This window comes from Symphalangus syndactylus, chromosome 15 (assembly GCF_028878055.3).
Source record: "Symphalangus syndactylus isolate Jambi chromosome 15, NHGRI_mSymSyn1-v2.1_pri, whole genome shotgun sequence".
Taxonomy (NCBI): Eukaryota; Metazoa; Chordata; class Mammalia; order Primates; family Hylobatidae; genus Symphalangus; species Symphalangus syndactylus.
In genome coordinates, this window is record NC_072437.2 from 49,907,501 (window position 1) to 49,927,742 (window position 20,242).

Sequence of the window (20,242 nt, forward strand, 5' to 3'; positions counted from 1 at the left end):
CTGTGTGCTTTTACAAAGCTGTGATGTGAGGAAAGAGTTGATAGGATCATTTAAAAATTTTTTATTGCAAGCAATATAAACTTTAGAAAGCTGATCTGTTTGACATATGGAGCCAAATTACTCTAAAACTAAGTAAAATGTAATTTTCTACATAAAAATGTATCAGCCTTCACTGGATCACTACCTAAAGGGAATTCCTCTTCTACTCAGATATCTGTATAAGTGGCCAAAATTGATGGACATTTATGAAGGCTTTGCCATTCTGTGCACTTCTTCTAAGTTTGGGATTACTGCATGCCTCTCTGCCTTGATTTCAAATCACAGCTTCTTGGATGTAGAAAATTTAATAGATAATTATCTTCCCTTATGTTAATGAAGGGAACAAGTTGTTTAGTCTTCATTTGTGAATATGTTAAAGTTAAGTTAGGATACTTTTAAAAAATCATGGTGGCTATATATTTCAAACTTGTAATTACATTTGTCTTTATGGTTCATCATTTAAAAGACAGCACAAATGAATTATTTTGTGGACTATATTTTGTTAAAAAATTTTCTATAAAAATTACTCTCAGAAGATGAGACAATCATTAATTAGTTGAATGTTTCACAGGTTCATCCCTTCCTTTCCTTCTTTCCTCCCTCTCTCCCTCCCTCCCTCCCTCCCTCCCTTCCTTCCTTCCTTCCTTCCTTCCTTCCTTCCTTCCTTCTTTCCTTCCTTCCTTCCTTCCCTCCCTCCCTCCCTCCCTCCCTCCCTCCTTCCTTCCCTCCCTTCTTCCTTCCTTTCTTCTTTTTTTCTTTCTTTCTATCTTTATTTAAAAATCGTGATAACTATGAGATACTTTGAGGTTACTAATGAAGCATGAAAATAAGTATATAATGCTTTTATACTTTTTGAAATTTGCTAATATTGACCTGATTATTTATCATGATTGCTATTATTTATTATCCATTCCATAATAACACAAGTAATCTATTATGGAAAAATCTTGAATTCACAAAATAGTTTTATATTCATCTAAGAGATGACTATCACTGGAAGCACTCTAGCATGAGGGTAAGAAAATGTCCTTGGGATTAGACTTCTCTATTCAAGTCCTGGTTAAAATTTTGAACTTGGGAAATTAGCAAATGTCTGTGACCTTCAGTTTCTTCATCTGTAAAAATTCAGTTTGTAGTGCTTGAAAAAAACAAGTTTGTTTTTATAAAAATTAGCAAAACTGTTCCATCTGTATGGAGCACTGTATACGTGTTGTGCCATATCACTCAGGGTCCTATCAGAAAACAGCTCATAGGAGTAAGATAATTCAAGGTGTAGGTACAGAGGATGATGCAGTAATCTAGGGCTTAGTAGAAGCCAGGCTGTCACATTCTGGTGCTCCATCTGATCTGCTTGCTGGGTTGTTTAATTAAGTAATCTAACCAGAGGACATGGATTCATCCTGAAGTCACACAGATCAGAGAGGAAGGCAGAGAGGGTGGACAGTGAATCTGGAGGGCCCTGATAAGATTTGTAATTCACCAGGTTGCAAGTATCATGAATATGTGGTTGGGTCTATATTATTTACAACTGGATCTTCAGTGTCTGTCACAAAGACTTTCATACTGCAGTGTGTTGCGTAAAAGAGAATGATTTATCTGTTCAATTGTCATTTAATATAAGTGATAGCATTTAGAACAATACAATTCCAGGAAACATTTGTGAAAGGAAATAGGGAAGTTTTGCAGTCATAATCTCGTACATTTAAGTAAAATCACAGTAAATGATTTCTTTTTTTTTTTTTTTTTTTTTTTGAGACGGAGTCTTGCTCTGTCTCCCAGGTGGGAGTGCAATGGCGCGATCTCGGCTCACTGCAAGCTCCGCCTCCCGGGTTCATGCCATTCTCCTGCCTCAGCCTCCAGAGTAGCTGGGACTACAGGCGCCTGCCAACACGTCCGGCTAATTTTTTGTATTTTTAGTAGAGATGGGGTTTCACTGTGTTAGCCAGGATGGTCTCGATCTCCTGACCTCGTGATCCGCCCGCCTCGGCCTCCCAAAGTGCTGGGATTACAGGCTTGAGCCACCGCGCCCGGCCAGTAAATGATTTCTTAACAGCATTATTTTTTTTAAGTGAGCAATTTTCTTTATTAATTTATTCATTCAGCAATTTGTTATTACCTACTATGTGGTAAGCACCACTGTGCTTGTTGCTAAAAAGTTAGAGATGAATGTTAAACAAAAGGACATAGGACATTGTTGTATTTTCAAACCCTACTGAGAAGGTTTTGAATAAAATCAATGATAATGAAGGCTAAACCCATATATAGGAGTTTATCTAAACTATAACCTCTATTCAAAAGTAGTCATGTGTCTCATGGCTTTGTTTTTCTTTCACATTTTACTGGCAATAATGAGTACACAGGAAGATTTCCATTCTCTCTCTGCCACACCTACCCAATAGATGTAGTTCTTTCTACACCTATGGCTTGTTTGAGAATTGTCATAGGCAGTTGTGTGCTTTAGTGGTAAGATGGGATGATTCTAGAGAAAGATATGTGGTAAATCACTATCATATTAAGAGAGAAGGTGTGGTTCTTCTTGGGGAATCTTAGCAGAAATACCCTATTTAAACTTAATGGCTGAGGATAAAATGCCTTTCTGAGTTTTGCTATAGTTGTGTGCTTTAGTGGTAAGGTGGGACAATTCTAGAGAAAGATATGTGGTAAATCACTATCGTACTAGGAGAGAAGGTGTGGCTCTTCTTGGGGAATCTTAGCAGAAGTAGTCTATTTAAACCTACGGCTAAGGATCGAATGCCTTTCTTAGTTTTGCTATTATTTATAGATGGGACAGAGACTACACATGACCTATATCATAAATTAAGTATTGTAATCAAGGGGAATTTTTTGGAGATGAATGGCGCTACATTCTCCATATCAGTATTGTCCCCCTTATTGTATCTAGAAAAATATCCAAATCAAGGCAGATGGGGAGTTTAAGCAACATATCTACTTACCTCACAAGATTTAAGTTAGATTCGCTATGCATCTCTTAGAAAAGTACTTGGCCCATGGTATCTGATCAAGCATGTTAGTTCTCATTGTCTACTGAGAAATAAATCAGAATTTTAACAATATCTCTCTTTAATCATATAAATAGAAACATTATGCAAATCAAGAGTTTTTTGATGTTTTTTCCTCTGAATTGAAATTTATTCATTTGTTCTTGAAGTGTTTATTGTTTATTTGTTTTGATTTTTCAGTTCATATCATCCTTACTAGGATTCAACTTGATTTTACAAAAAACACTGGATTATATATGTATAAAAGATTCCAATGAGGGATGTGTGCTGATTCCAGTGTATCCTCCAGACATTGCTGAGAGACCAAAAGTGATACAATTACATTTTCCTTTTGTTGCTTTTGCATTTCTTGTAGTGAACCTAAGTCCTTCAGATCCCAATAAACATACAACCTAAATTCTTCACACACCATAAACACAGACCTTGTTGTTTCCTGACTTAAATCCAGTTTTCAAACTTAGGCAGTGTGTGAAAGGAGTGAGAAGTCTATGCCAATAATATTGGAAAGTCTCTTTTGTGCCATTAATTTCAGTTCCTCAAGGATCTTCAATCTTTCCTTTCATGAATGTATTTTATTTTGCTGTGACCTTTGTTAGACTAAGAGCTTTCATAGACTTGGAATAATTGCTGATAGTAAAATAGCTGAGCTTTTAATCTCCTCAAAATGCTCACTTATTGTTTAAATTGAATATTACTTTTGGCATCAAATAGCCAAAGTTCTCAGCTTCCTTATATAGAGGTAGACTGGCTTATCAGTTCTTATTTTCTCTGTAACATGTGGATGGTACAGTGAGAAACTTTGAAGTTAGGCTTTAGATTAGAGTTTATATATTTTCTTTGCAGAAAAAGATGTCTTCCAATAAAATTCATATATGAAACACTCATGTATTTTCAGTGTTCTGGAAATCATGGCAGTGGTTCGAGATTAAACAGACTTTTCTCATTGTTTTAGACAAGCCAAAGAGGAGAGAGATTTATTTATTGTGGAAAAATTTTAAGAAAGAAATTTAGAATAATGATAATGACATTTAAATTCAGCTATCAACACATGTATTTTTCTCTATCAATTCTTTATAGCTAATAATTTAAAGTTTTTTACCGTGAAATGAAGAAACAGCATGTATGATAATAACTCAGATGATTAATGAATAAGTTGTACTTTCATATTATGATGTAAAAGTTTATCTGACCCACAATTTTACTTTTTATACCTGATGGACAATTTTGAACTTTGTTTTTTATTTTAGTTTTCATGTATGTATGTATGTATGTATGTATGTATGTATGTATGTATGTATTTGAGACGGAGTTTCACTCGTTTCCCAGGCTGGAGTGCAATGGCGCAATCTCAGCTCACTGCAACCTCCACCTCCTGGGTTCAAGAGATTCTCCTGCCCAGCCTACTAAGTAGCTGGGATTACAGGTGCCCACCGCCATGCCCGGCTAATTTTTTAGTATTTTTAGTAGTGAAGGGGTTTCACCATGTTGGTCAGGCTGGTCTCGAACTCCTGACCTCAGGTGATCTGCCCGTCTTGGCCTCCCAAAGTGCTGGGATTATAGGAGTGAGCCACCGCACCCGGCCTGAAATTTGTAAAGATGAAAAAAAAAAAAAAAAAAACTGGGCAAAGATCAGTGACTTTTCTACAAATGACAATAATTTTTTAAAAAGGATAGCAAGCTAAAGGATGTTAAATGTTTAAAAAGCTCCATAGAATTCTACTGCAACTCATTTTTAGAACCCTTAATATCAATATAATTGAAATAAATTGCAAAGCAAATTTCACAGGGTATTCTTTTTCTTTAATAACAGAATTTAACTCTTAACACCATGTAAAATAAAAATGTCAGTGTTTTCATTTGATTATGGCAGGAGACTTCTCTTTTCTGACAACAAATGATTCATGTAATATTATCAATAAAAATGTAAATGCCATATAAATGAAGTTATATATTGAAAATGTAACCTATAGAATAAGATATGTATACAAATCGCAAGTCCAGTATGCTTCTTCTAAAGAAAAAGTTTTATTCAGATCTTAGAGTCAAATAATGAATTTATTTCTTTAATTGATATTTTTTAATTGATATTTTTATCGAAGGTGTTGCAGTTTATTTGCATAATTAAATATTAAGACAAACTATGCCAGTTTGTTTTATAATCATGATCATTATGTGAAATAAGCTCAAACATATAATAAAGTTTAAAAGCCCTTAGGAAAGACATTTCAGGAAACTATAAAAATACTTCCTTGGGTAGCTGATACTCATTGTCAAGTAAGGAAGCAATATTTCTTTGGTGTTGGTTAGTAAATCTCTTGCACCTAGTTGTAAAGTATTCTGAAGTAAAATTTCTATAGAACCATAAAGAATCAGGTTTTTTTAAAAAATAAAATTATGTATGAACTTCATTGTCCATAAGGAATAGCATCATAATTTGCACTTATTACTTATGAAAACATTTCTAGGATAGTAACGTAATTCATCACTACATAATATTTATTTCTCTCCTACTTTACAAAAAATGCTATGTAACATGATAATCTAAATTTAACAGTATATAAAATAAAAAACATAGCATTTCCTTTATAATAGGCATATTAATAGGACAAGTATGTGTGTTAAGGAAAGGGTTTATGGGTTAATAGATAAACAACCACATATATTTTTATGTTGGTGATCATTTAATCAGTGACTTTAAAATTTCTTTCCATTTTAATTTAGGCAATATTATAGAAGTTGAAGTCCAGTTTGTTAAATGTGGTATTTTTGTCATAGACTAAATACCCTAATTCATGTGAGTTACATAAATTAAGATAAAACAAAAACCTACAGGTTGCTGTAATGTTCCAAGCTCTATAAGGTTTCAAAATGATCTTTACTCCATTGTAAGAATTATGATGTCATATGGAATGAAAGCTCCATAAAAAATCTGGATTTTTTGATATGTAGTATCAGTTTCATTTATTAATGATAGTTATGGTGATATATGATTCTGTGATAACCCACATATAATATCCATCCTAAGAATGACATGACCAAAGGCATTTGTAATTATATTTACTTCTGAAAGATTATGGTTTATAGTTAAAACAAAAGAGGCATCCTGTCATTTTCTAAACCCGTTAAATGTGACAGAATCTATTTTTCTGCCAACTTGTGAGGACCAGGCAGAGAGCAAATTTGCTGTGGTCAGCTAAGTGTAACCACTGAGCAGGAAAGTGAATTTAATAATGCATTATTGTTCTTCACTGAAGGTGAACTGTTACAGTGCCTTTGTTATAGCAGACTTTGCCTCTGCTTAGGTTTCCAGATGCTGTGTAGATTACCTGATTAAAATCTCGAATGCATGATAAAATATACCAGGTATACTTTTATATTAACAGAAATGCATCCATTTTAGGGCCATAATACTGAATCTAATTGGAAACGTTTTCCAATTATATTGTCTAGTGAATTTATATTATAAATAAATATGCTATACAGTATAGAATAAATGACATGGAAGCCTAAATTCATAAAGTTTATCTCATGCCAGTGATGGATCATTTTATTGATACTGAAATAAAATTTAAAATATTTTTGATGCAATTAAGAATATGATCTTTTCAATCATCTTTATTTTGAATGTTATTTTAAAACAAAGTAAAAAATACAAGAGACTCTTTAAAATACAACCAGTTCTTTCATGACTACATTCTTTGTATTGCCCTTCCTTTTCCAGTTCCATCTTTTTTGATATTATCTCTTAAAATACATTGATCAACCGTAGTACTTAGTACTTTCATAAAAGTTTTAGTGCTGATTGAGTTGGAAATGACAGGAAATGAATAAAGCTTGGTGTAATTTACTTTCTCTATTTTGCCCAAATTTAATTTACTAAAAAATAAAATATGTGTAAAATAGCATCTTAAGAGAATTAGCCAGAAATACAGACTTTATTTAGGAAAGCAGAAATCCTCGGGGAATTTGTGCATATTGATTCTTTTGTTACTGCAAGTTTTATATTGATTATAGTTCCTATCAGTAACATTTTCAGAGAGTTTATGAATATATTGCAGATTGTGGGCTTCCGTTAACCACTGGTATTATAGGCTCATAGATGATAATCAAACAGTTAATTTTATAGTTAATTCTGACAGGTTTCTAGAAAGTCTTTTGAAGGAAAGACTTTCTGTAGTCCACAACTGAAAGGGTGCACACAACCTAATCTTTGGTTGTCATTGCTGAACTTTATGGTTAAAAGGCAAAGAAAAGCATTTTTCTGAATATCAAGAGCACCCATCAATGAATATCATTACGGGCCATAGAACATGCAAGTTCGAGACAGAAGCAAAACAGGAGTTGACAAAAAATAATAATAGCTAGACCCAGTGTGAGAGTGTTTTTATAGAACAGTGAATGAGAAAATGATTTTCACTATTTCTCGCCTCTTAACAAATAGAGCTGTGTGTATATGGCAGAACCGTAACAGTTTCAGCTGTTATACATTTGCACTTTGAATATTTAGACATTAAACATTTAAATCTCATTCAAAAGATTAAAAAATAAAATATAAGGAACTGTGCAACATCGAGGAATGAAAGATGACTTTTATGTGATAAACATAAATATCCAATAACTGCCTAAAATAAACTCTGAAATTACCATGTTGACAATGTTAGTTCCTCTTTTTAAAAGGACAAGAAAGATGAAACGAAATTGAATTGCAACAAATCCATGTTTTAACCTGACCCTGCATCTTGTGTTTATTTTTGTTTTAAATAAAATCTAGAGCTCCGTAGGTAAGATAGGTGCCAGCATTTGAAACTGCAGTCATTTTTAAACTGAATATGTTTTTATTTTTAAACTAAATGTACTATGCTGTTTGCATTTCCTAAAAATATCCAGAAATCCTGGTAGTTTGTTGTTCAGTGCTCCCCTGGAGAATTCATGTGAAGGTTTAAATATTTTATACTGTTGATTTTATTAAAATGTGAAGATCCATTTTGTGACTGTGTAAATGGAATGTCAGTGTTTCCCTTCCAAGTTCACATTCCCTTGCCTGTGTTCTCCATATTCCTTTTCCTTGCTCAGAATTCTTATATAGGTAAGGAAGACCTTCCAAGGTTTCTTTTGCCACTCTTGCTTCTCCAAACACTACAATAAAATCATTTTTGCATGAAGTAATTGCTTTTTTTTTTTTTGAAGGGAAACAAAACACCAGATAGAAACACTCCCATTATAGAACCACTAGTTGGGATTATCTACCCTAATGTACTTTCTTTGTAATACTCATGTATCACCTCTGTAATAAAATGATGAAATTGAAGATGGCACCAAACATTTCATTCTATGATTGAAGTAATTAGATTTTTAACCTTAGTATTATTTGAATCCGTTCCATTTTCTAGCCTTGAGAAATAATCAATGTGGAATATTCAAAAGAGCAGTGGCCTAGTGTGGGGCATTGAGTTTTAAAGGTCAAAAACAATAGTGTAATGTGAGATGCAATTTATGAGTGATTGTGTTTGCTGGTCTAGAGAAGTAGAAAAGGGTTCATCGAAAATTCAGAAGCTAGCATATCCGATGCATAAAATGTGTTGGATTTTTGTGGGTTAGATTTAAACTCATAGACAAAATATCTACATGGCTCATGTATTTATGATTTCGGTAGAAAGAACTTTATGAAAAAATACAACAAATATAGTTTTACATTTTTATGTTTGTCTAGTAAACAGAAAATATTCATTGAGCAGCTATTCTGGATCAAGCTAGATAATTCCAACTAGATAATTGGAAATACAGAGAACAGGGCACATCATGGAGTACAATTTCTAATGGAGAAGACAAATTTGAGACAAAATTAAAGTTTAGTGTGATAAATCTAACAACTGCAATATTTTCAAGATGGGATTGAGAAAGAAATGACTAATCATGAAGGAGCCATTGAAGACTTTATTTATTCTCTGTATAGAACTCTAGCATTGTTATCATATAGACATTCCTGAAATTTCTTTGCTTTTCCCTACTTCCCCCTTTTTTCCCTTCGATTTTTCATTAAGGTCTGAGGATCAGGCACTGTTCTAGCTGCTGGAAGCAAGATGATCAACAAATCCCCTTCTCTCATAAAATTTATATTCTTATCAAAGATATCAGCAATAAGCAAGTAAATGATAAACACAGAAATGAACATATGAACTTATATTAGTTGGTGTTTTGTGTATGACTGATAAGAGATTGGGAAATGTGATAGTAGCTAGGGTAGGCTTTCATACATAGGATGGCACCAAGAGGCTTCTCTGGGCAACATTTGAACTGAGGCTGAATAATAACACAAAGGCAGTCATGGCAAGTTTTGGTGTAGTGGAGTTGGGGAGACATTTTAGGCAAAGAGACCAACAGGCTCAAGGCCCTCAAGCAGGATGAAACTGGCATGAATCTTCTTGGCCAGAGCATAAAGATTAAAGCAGACAACATGGTAAGATGAAGTCAGGGAGGTAGGGAAGTGATCAGAGCCTGGAGATGTTTGCATTCTTTGGTAAGAAGTTTGTATTTTATGAGTATCTTTTGAGGATTTTAACCAGAGGAATGACATGATTCTAATTGATTTTTGCATTGAAAATATATAATAGGGTGTGGAGATATAATTAAATAAGAAACGAATTAAGAGGCTATTAAAGACCTCTAGGTGAGAAATGATGGTGACTTTGACTAGGGTGTTGGCAATTAAAGTGGAGAGAAATGGATTGATTGAAGTGGTGTTGAGCAGATTTGTTGAGGAATTTGTTAATGGAGAAAGGATGATAGAAAGATAAAGCTCAAGAGCGTCTCCTGCATTGAGGTTTGCATGATTTGTGAAGTCTATCCTTGTCAAACACCTTCAACCCACCATTCAGCTTAGTGCCCCACACAGAATAAACACTCCAAGTTTTTGTTGAATGAATGCATGTCATAATATTTATTGAAGTTGATCTGAGGAATGAAACTTGGCACATAATTTCCATAAATGTAGAATCCTTGGATTTGCAGCCACTGGGCAACAGATGCAATCAAGGCATAAGGAAAAAATGCAGTTATTACTGAGACAGTCTGTTTCTTCTCATTATTATGCTCTGTCTCTTAGAGCACAGTGCCTCCAGGTCCGTAATCTCCTAAGTATTTACTACAAGCCCTAGGGTTTGAATAGCAAGGATGTCTCAAGAACTTTCACTAGATATGAGATTTCAGCATTCCATAGACTAACACTTTAACCAAAGTATCTCTACGTAGATCTTTGGGATAAAATTGCACTTGAGAAAGATTTCTCCTGATAAAACTTTTTGAAAGCAATTATTTTGAGTGTAAATTTTAGTTGTTTTGAATTTTGATGTTTCTGAATAGATTTATCAATAAGATACAGTTATTCAAATTAGATTTAATTGTTCTAATTTCTTATTTCAGGAGATGATAAATTTAGCTGGATCAGTACTGTTAAATTTTTGACTAGAATAAAGTTTAGGAGGATCAAATCAGTACATTTCTCTTAATCATTTACTATCAAAATGAAATAAAAGTAAATCGTTTTATCAAATAAAACGAATATGAAAATTAATCATTTAAAGATAGTAATACCTTAATTATTATGTTTAACCAATTTCTACCTCAAGTTTGGTGCGAAATTTTCAGTCATTATTATCCAAATAAACTACTCTATATACTTAAGTGCGTGTTTTTACTTTGATTTAGTCAACTTGGAAGACAAACTATTGTTCAAAACTTTTTTAAAAAATATCATATAAGATAGCTTATTGAATCTTCAAAATATTTATACAAATATTTCCAGTTGTTACAGAACTTGTTCTAGATATTCTGGGTAATTATCAAAAAGATATAAAATCAAGATTGGTAAATAAAGTATGTGCACGAACAAGCTAAGTAATACAAGAGGTCATTATAAATATTTGTATGGAAAGTAAATTCAGCATCAATGCAACGTCTTGGGGGAAAAAAAATACGCCTGACTTTATTTAAACAACCCTTTGAACTGCTGAAGGAATTTACCATATTTGTAAATTAAGGAATATTTACCATGTTATTTTTATATGAGATTTGCTAAGTCTGTCTCCTTATTTCATGACCAAGTTTGTGATAATCACAATCACTCTTTATTTTTGATTTCTTGGTTAATAATAACATTCCAAATTTTAAATGAAAATCTTAATGATACATTATTTGGAAATTCTTATACATGCTAAAAGCCAGTTGAACATTTTAAATTTTGTAAAGAAAATTCACATGATATACACTAATTAGTATGTCTATAACATCTAAAAATGCAACATCTATAAATATGCTTCTTTAAGGTTTTTCTAATACCAAACCTTAATCAGTATTATACATTATAAATTTTATAATAAAGTGTTAATATACTGATAATGGTAAGCTTGGTTTTCTAAGTATTATTTTTCTATCTTAAAAATTAAATAAATTATGTAAAACATTTAATATTTACTAAAATAGTTTTATGAAACAGAAAAACTCTGATTTGTTAAGTTGTTATTGTGGGAATTAAAGAGTCAGATACTCACTAGATCTTTTTCCACGTGCTTTTAGCTTGTTCCTCACCTCTTTCAGATGAAAATAAAATTACATTCTTCTAAAATTTCAGCAGCACTATTTGCACAGAACACTCATTTACCTCTTATAAACAAGGACAAAATTAAGTGCACAGTTTTACTTGAATGGGTACATTTAGTGATAAATTTCAACTTGTTTTTCGTTCAATCATCCATGCACCATTAAAGATGAGTTATAACTTTATTATTTTTATGATACTGTATGACAATGGAATTTAGTTATTATTGTTTTAAATTTTACCTCTTATTCATTTTTTCTCCACAAATCAGAAGAGTTCTTAATGTAAATATTAAAGATTTAAAATTATATTTTATATTTAATTTTAAAATCTAGATACTGTTTCTTCATTTCTTTTCCTTCCACATAGTTACAGTTGCTCACTTTGCGCACCATCAAAACATTGTTTACTCTTAGAAACTAAAAGTTCTGGTGTTGATGTTTTTGTTAATTTTAGAAGTAGAACTTCAATATGATCAATATATTTTTACTTTTCATAATGGTTTATGTAGATATTATGAAAGTAATAAATATTTCTTAATGATTTCAAATCATTAACAGTAAATATGCAATTAAATTAACAAGCATAATTTAATATTAAAGACAATTAACTATTTTTTAAATATTTTTGTCCTTTTATTGTTGCTATTGATTTTTGAATTTTTCCTTCAATGTATGTACTTCATGTTTAGTATACCTTCAGTCTGTCAAGAAAGTAAACAATAATAAAAATGTAAATCAACATAAAAAATATTGCCTCGCATTGAGAGAACATTTCAAAGACTTTTTATCAGTTGTTCATTTTCCCCTGTCAGATGTTGAAATCTTTTACTACTCCTCATATTGCACAGAAATGCTGGTCTACTGATAGTGTCTTCTTGTAGCTAAGCTGTGAAGAAGTCAAAATTTCATTTTGTAAAGGCAGTTATCACGAGGAGTGCTGCAGGCCTAGGTTATTGGTCCTTATTTAGCCGACCCAGAGATAAGATGTCTAATTTCCTGACCAAGCTTCTCATGTGTTTATGTAAGTCTTTCTCTCTCTGTGCCACTGGGGTGGGGTGGAGAAAAAGAGAAAGGATCCTTGTTGAAATACCAATAAAAAATACACACTGATGCTATTCCTTAGTACTCTTTTATTCTGGATACCTAGCTATCAATACAGTAAAATGTGTGTGTGTGTGACACACACACACTCAGAGAGAGAGAGAGAGACAGAGACAAACAGAAAGCAAGAAAGGAAGACCTGATAACTACATGCCCATAGAGATTTCACTGAACTAAAAAGAGAGAGTGAAAATGTCAAGCTGTTTTATAGGAAAATGTAGAAAAGGTATTGAAGAAAAGACCCTTAAATAATTTGATGAGATTATTTTGAATGGCATATTAGAATTTAATATAGGCCTGAAATAACTGTGGTCATGACTTTACAGTAATATCAACATCATAGTATTTAAGCCTAATTTAAGCCACTGAGGAAAATTAGGCAAGTAAGTAACAGCCAAGCTTGGAGTTTTGTCCTAAAAGATATAAATTTCACTGTCACTTTTCCTTTTCTTTTCTCATGCTGATCTTTAGATTGAAAATACGAGGAATTACTTATGAAACTTTTTTACTTCCTTGAAAGCTGACTTCCAAATGAAAAATAGGGAAATGGAGAAAACATTTCTCTAAAAAAATTTCTCTATTTGCAATTAATGGAAAATATACGAAAAAAATCTTATAAAATATGCTTTAAAGAGCTTTTCTCTGACTCACAGTCTTCATTGTCTTTTACTAATACTTTTTAAAAAGAATGTTATTGATATCTCTCCTGTTTTTTTTTTTTTTAAGTCTTAAAACAACTTTCCTGACCAGTTATTCTAAAAGTAAAGTGGTTTATTGGTACAAGCAGGTAAACCCTGAATAGTTGTCTCTAATCAGATAAAAATATCTCCTACATGTTTCTTGGATTCAATTGTGATTAACTTTTCTCAGTGTAATGTATCCCATAATTAGAAAAATGTATTCTTAATATTATTTAAAGTTAGGCCTAGCCTTGTATATTTAACTAGAAAATTTTATTTGATTCATAAAAATAAAACTAACAGTGAAATATATTTATATATGATTTGAAATAATCACAACTACCTCAATTATTTTAAGATGCTAAAACAAATGCAAACCAGAAGAGGTTATTAAAGCTGTAGTCATAGATTATTTAGAGAGAAGCATTTTTTTCCTAAATCTATTTCCCTAAAGGGGAAGGGAGCTGAAGTGTATTGGCTGAAAGCCTACTAGGTACCAGGATCCTTTAAACATATGAACACATTAGATAGGTTTACACCTTTTAGTTCTCCCCAGTATCTCTTTCTTCATCAGCAGCATAAATTTTTCATAATTAACATAATTAAGGGATATATTTATTCATTTTTATTTTCATAAATATTTTCCAGTTACTTTTATTTTGGTATTGGAGAGCCCTTTCTAAATTCCTTTTGGTGGAACAGGAGTTAGTAAATAGTAAATTTCCAAAAGTGTCAAATGAATATCTGAAACATTAAAATGCATTTAATTTCATAAATATATCTCTTTACTCTTTTTTCCCTCTTCCTAGTATTTCTGAAATTCAACTAAATTCTTAAACAGATAGGCAATATATCTTTTTCTTAAACTCTCTTGAAAGTTTAGATTTTAACAATATAGTCTAATAATACAATGTATTTGAAAACCCCAAAGAACTATTGTCAGCTAAAATTATCTTTTCAAAATGATGGAAATCTAAGGATGTTACGAGTGTCCATAATGGAACCAAGGACGTTATCATTATTTGGTTATCAGAGACCTTATAAAAAGTAGTTCACTAATATCATTAGCTTATATTCTGCTTTCCAAATGAAAGAGAGAGTGAACATTATAATAGTAAGAAGTTATTGAGTGCCTAATATGCACAAGACACAGTATAGAATGCATATATATATGCACATATATATATATACACACACATACATGCACATATATATACACACATATATATGTGATTATTCCTCAAAAGAATGATATAAAAATGTAATATTTATTTTAAGAATGAGGTCTAAATACTTAGTGTGGTGGAACAGGCATTCCAAAGAGGTCTTTGACCTGTGAGCCTGTGTGTTTCATTTTGCTACCCTGTTTAGAGAACAACGCTTCTGAAAACAAACAGAAAATGGCAGCATTAATAACAAAATTACTCAGATCCCTTAAAAATTTTACTTTACTTCCCAGTAATGTCATCTCCGCAGATATGTATTGGGAACTGATTTTTTATCTATTCCTTTGCTTGTATGTTTTAATATTTCAGGAGTTAACAGGCCAAGCCCTGTTTTTGTGTTCATTAAAAAGATTGATAAGCTCATTATGCAAATTAAATTTATTAAACAGAGTTTTACTTTGTGCATCTCATATGAGATTATAAAGTTTCAGAATTCATTCTAGAAGGCCTCATCCATAGTTATACACCTCTTAGAGATTTGTCATTTTGAGTTTTTCTTCAATTCTCATATACTTATTCAAGGACAAATATCTCTTCTTTATTTATAAAGTTATGAAGACCTCCTTAGACCTTTCTTCAATAGGTGCATGGGAACACAATGTATTTGAAATTTGGTTATGTTCTGAAATAATTTGACTGAACTTATATTTATACATGCATGATAAATATAACTAATTAAATAAGACATAAAATCCAAATAAATGTAGTCTTTGTTAAACTAAGTAACTCTTCCCAAAAAGTTAGAGGAATACTCTCCTCCTAATAAGATATGTATAAATGTTCATATTGACAGAATTCCTGTTGTTTATTATCTAACAAGAGGAAGCTATCTACATAAATTATAAAATTTTTCAAAATTATCTCACTTTTGATATAGTTATATATATGTTTTTCTAACTAACTTTCCACCACCTGCCTTCTCCATCTGTCCTCCATCCCTTACGTTGATCATAAGAAAGGAAGAAAAATAAGCCAGAGATGATACTCTAAATCCAACCTAGAAATTATCTTTAGAATTCTTTCTTTTACTTTATTTGGAAGGAAATAAAATGGAATAAAATAAAAATTATTTTTACAGATGAAAGAAATCTGAGGTAAGTCCTTACCTTTCTACACTTACTCAATATGCATTTATTAAATATTAATTATTTGACATGATGTCAAAGTATTAGTTTCTAATATTAAGGATATGATTATCTTAATTCACAAGATGATCGGCAAATGTAATTTGCTTGTCTTCTTTTTCCTTTTTCCTTTATGAATTAGAGGTCTGTAAATTACCAAGAGAAATGAGATGTGAAACTGAGAAGGCAAGTCAAGTAGGCATGTATAGGCACCTGACTACTTTAGGCAGGGCCGCAATTTCACTTCTTCCACTGTGGGTTCTCTGCCAACCGTTTTTCCTTTTCTAAAAAGAACAGTGTTGTAATCTCGTTTAAAAGTTTAAATAACTTTTTAAAATTAGTCTCTTTGTCCTTGTCCAAATAATGTAATGTAACTTTCTTTTAACAAAGAATAAGATAAAATGTTTTAAAACAATCATTACCATGTAAGTTAGTAAACTGTAGAACAGACAGCAAAGAGTACACAAGAACAATTATGAAAACATGTTTTTTCTTTTTGCAAGTGCAGTATGACCTCAGAATTGATATACAGCGATAAGAGAGCTTTATTTGTGGTTCCATGCTCTTCTAGGTACTAAAACAAATAACATTAAATTTTCTCTAGTGTTCCAAGTCATGTATGTCCACAAAGCATTACACATTTTCAATGATGGTGTTGTGTTACTCATTCACACTTTTAGTACTTCATTTTCTATCTTCAGTGTTCAATTATTTTGTGTTTATTTCATATAGCATGAAAGGTCTTTTAATTGATTTAGATAAGACCTTTCAAAAAGAGAAAAAGCCAACATAATGCAAATATCATTTTTTAACTACTACCTAACTTGAGAAAAAAAGATCTATTTACGTAAGTATTTTTCTTTATCAATTAAAGTTTATTAATTTGACTCTCATTGCTTACACTCTAATGGCCGTTTTCCTAAAAATACCATTTCCCAAAATGTTTGTTTTCTACAGTATTAATTACTTTGGATCTTATCCTTGGCAAAAACAAAAATAAAAATAAAATATTCACAAACAACATGGAGGTTGTTTGAAACTTTATCATCTTGATTAATGGTTTAAGGATGATGAGCTGTTGAGTTAGCACTTAAAATGAATGGTGATATACAGATGCAACTGGATTATTCCATTTGACAAAGTTATATATGAAAAAGTTTTCTGAAATCTTTAGTGAATATTCTCCGAAGTTATTTTCCAACAGCATAGCACAAGAGAGATATTAGAGGCCTGGTGGCAGGTGAACCTGGGTCTACATTGCAGTTGCCATATCTACGATTTGTATAAATATAGACCAATAAAAACTACCCAAATCAGCTGGGCACAGTGGCTCACTGTAATCCCAGCACTTTGGGAGACCGAGGCAAGTGGATTATGAGGCCAAGAGATGGAGACCATCCTTGCCAACACGATGAAACCCCATTTCTACTAAAAATACAAAAAATAGCTGGGCGTGGTGGCAGGCGCCTGTAGTCCCAGCTACTCAGAAGGCTGAGGCAGGAGAATCGTTGAACCAGGGAGGTGGAGGTTGCAGTGAGCCGAGATCGCACCACTGCACTCCAGGCTGGGTGACAGAGCGAGATTCTGTCTCAAAAAAAAAAAAAAAAAAAAAACCCAATCACAGTATTGTTTGATGTACCACGTGAAATCACATAACAGTAACATTAATACAACTTTTGGCACATAAGAAGTGCTTTATTTGCATTGCCCTTACCATGTGTTACCATACTCCCAGTTTCACTTTTGGTAAATATATACATTTCTATTATCTGTTATCAATTAAAGGTCCCTTCTTAACACATAGTTGCCAATTAACAAAATCCACTAGATGTGAGATTTAAGAACATTCTGTTTTAAATATTCTCTAATATTAATACCATTAGTAATGATACTAATTTGCCTATTTTTAATATTAATATTAATAGCTACCTTTTATAGAACATTTAGTGTGAGACAGTACTGTGTTTTGTAGGTTATCTCCAATCTTCAAATGACTTGCAAGGTGGAAGTTATTATCTTTAGTTTACAGGTGAGGCTCTGAGAGGTTAAATGACTTGCCTAGGTGGACACAACTAACATGAAGGGAAAATGATGTTAAAATCTGTTTTTCTGGCCGGGTGCGGTGGCTCACGCCTGTATTCCCAGCACTTTGGTAGGCTGAAGCAGGTGGATCACGAGGTCAGGAGATACAGACCATCTTGGCTAACATGGTGAAACCCCGTCTCTACTAAAAATACAACAGAACATTAGCCAGGCCTGGTGGCGGGCGCCTGTAGTCCCAGCTACTGGGGAGGCTGAGGCAGGAGAATGGCGTGAACCCGGGAGGCGGAGCTTCCAGTCAGCCGAGATCACGCCACTGCACTCCAGCCTGGGCGACAGAGTGAGACTCCATCTCAAAAAAACAAAAACAAAACAAAACAAAAAATCTGTTTTTCCATTTCTAAAATCTGCTTTTTCCTGAAGCAGTGTTATTCCTTGAAGAAAACATATACTCCATAGTTGGTGAAATTAACCTGTAAATAGGTGAATGTATTGATTTGAATTCTAAACTGCAGTCTCATCTATAGAAACTTTATTTTTTACACTTGATATATTCCCCAGTACGATCATTGAATTATTCTAAACAATTTTTTCTTGCCCTTATGTGTGAATGAATGGTATATACGGTGCGTCATCTTTGAAAAACACAACAACATATTTCTTTCTTTCTTTCTATACTAAATCTGCTTGAAAACTAATTGAAAATGTTGGATTATTCTTTCTCATTTTTATCAGATTTGTAGATTATCTTACATTCACAAAAATCTCATGGACAAACATATCTACATTTGCATACTTTAATCATTGTTTTCCATAACATTGTTATCATCTTGAATTGTTATATTCAATTCAACTCTTATATGCCTAAGAGTTAAGGGATTCTTTAAAAAAAAAAGTGTTAACAAATTTACTAAGGATAGTTCAAAGACCTTTGTCATTTTTTTTTATTAGTAACTTGCAGTTTCATATTGTTTGTTTAGTTTCTACTACCTTTTTCATCCAGAAAAATAAGTAAAAGCCAATATGGCTTTTGAAATGGAAAAATTGTTTCAAATCATTGGCAAAGCTTAATGACTTCTGACTGCTGAGATATGTTAATTTAAGCCAGACCAAATGTTCCTCAGCTGCAAATATTTGGTGTTGTTCACTGGGAACTGGCAAGATTTATGAGGGCCCAGTGGCAAAGACTCTGTGCTCACATGCCTCTCATTGTAATTGTTTTCCATGTTCAATGATGAAGGACCGATACGGAAGAAAATACGAACTTTTCAGGGGTTGGTCACTTAGACTCAAATAAGATGCTATTTCACATTTGATTTACTATGGCATCCTCATGCCATCTTAGTTATCAAAGCCCTTTCAACTTTTCTACTCCAATTTTGGGAAAATACAATCTGTTACTATCCAAGTTGTTCCGAAGTTGCAAAACAAAAGAAGGAAATGACTTACATTTGGCAATTTGATATAAGATATGCAATGGTAATTTAAAAGTTATATGAGTAGTGTGTAGTACAAACATAAGTATAATATATTATTTTTAACAACATTTTAACCTCTTTTTATAAATTAGTTGTGATACATTCAAGAATAACCAAGGATATTTTAATTTAAATTAAATTAATAACTTAATCATTATTTACTGTTTTAAATAATTGAAATAATATTAAATTGATCTTGCAAACATATTGAAGGCAACTCACATTCTGTAAAGAAAAAAAGTAATGCTGTTAAATACACGTGAAAATTTATATTTATGTGATAATCTACTGTTTAGAAGTATTAATGATTCCAAGTGCTTTTAATACCTCATAAAGATTAGATATTAATAACAGAAATAATACCACATGAATATAATATACAAAGTTTAAGCTTTCCAACGAAGAATTGAGCCTAGGGCACATTCTGACACTGAAGGAGATGGCTCAGGAAGACTTCACTGAGAAGAAAAGCAAGTCTTAAATGTCTAACAATAATTCAGCAAATAGCTTTGTAGTACTAGTACAGACCACCTTGCTCTTACATAACAGTAAAGTTTATTGTAAGTATTTTTTGTATTAGTTATTATACATATATATATACACCTATATATATATACATATATATATATACACACACACACACACACACACACACACACGTATGAATGATCATGGCAGAACAATCCTTACTTCAAAATGATTGCATTTAAAACTAAGTCATAATCTAACCTGTATATAGTGCTTATTATATACCAGGTGCAAGTTTAAAGTTACATGCACTAATTCTATGAGTTCAAAAATGACTTTTGGAAATAGGCACTATTATTATTTTTCCCATTTTACAGATTAAGAAATAGATACCAGAAGATATTTGTAGTCAGTATGTGTGCTCTTAACCAGAATCCTTTATGACTTTTCAACTTCGGTTGTCTTTTGGGA

The 20,242-nt window shown here is 32.1% G+C and overlaps 1 protein-coding gene across 8 annotated transcripts in view; it reads left to right on the top strand.

Annotated features, from left to right (window-relative positions):
* The window catches only part of DACH1 (dachshund family transcription factor 1), a 486,527-nt gene that overhangs the window by 376,595 nt on the left and 89,690 nt on the right, over window positions 1–20,242 (top strand). The window lies entirely within an intron of this gene.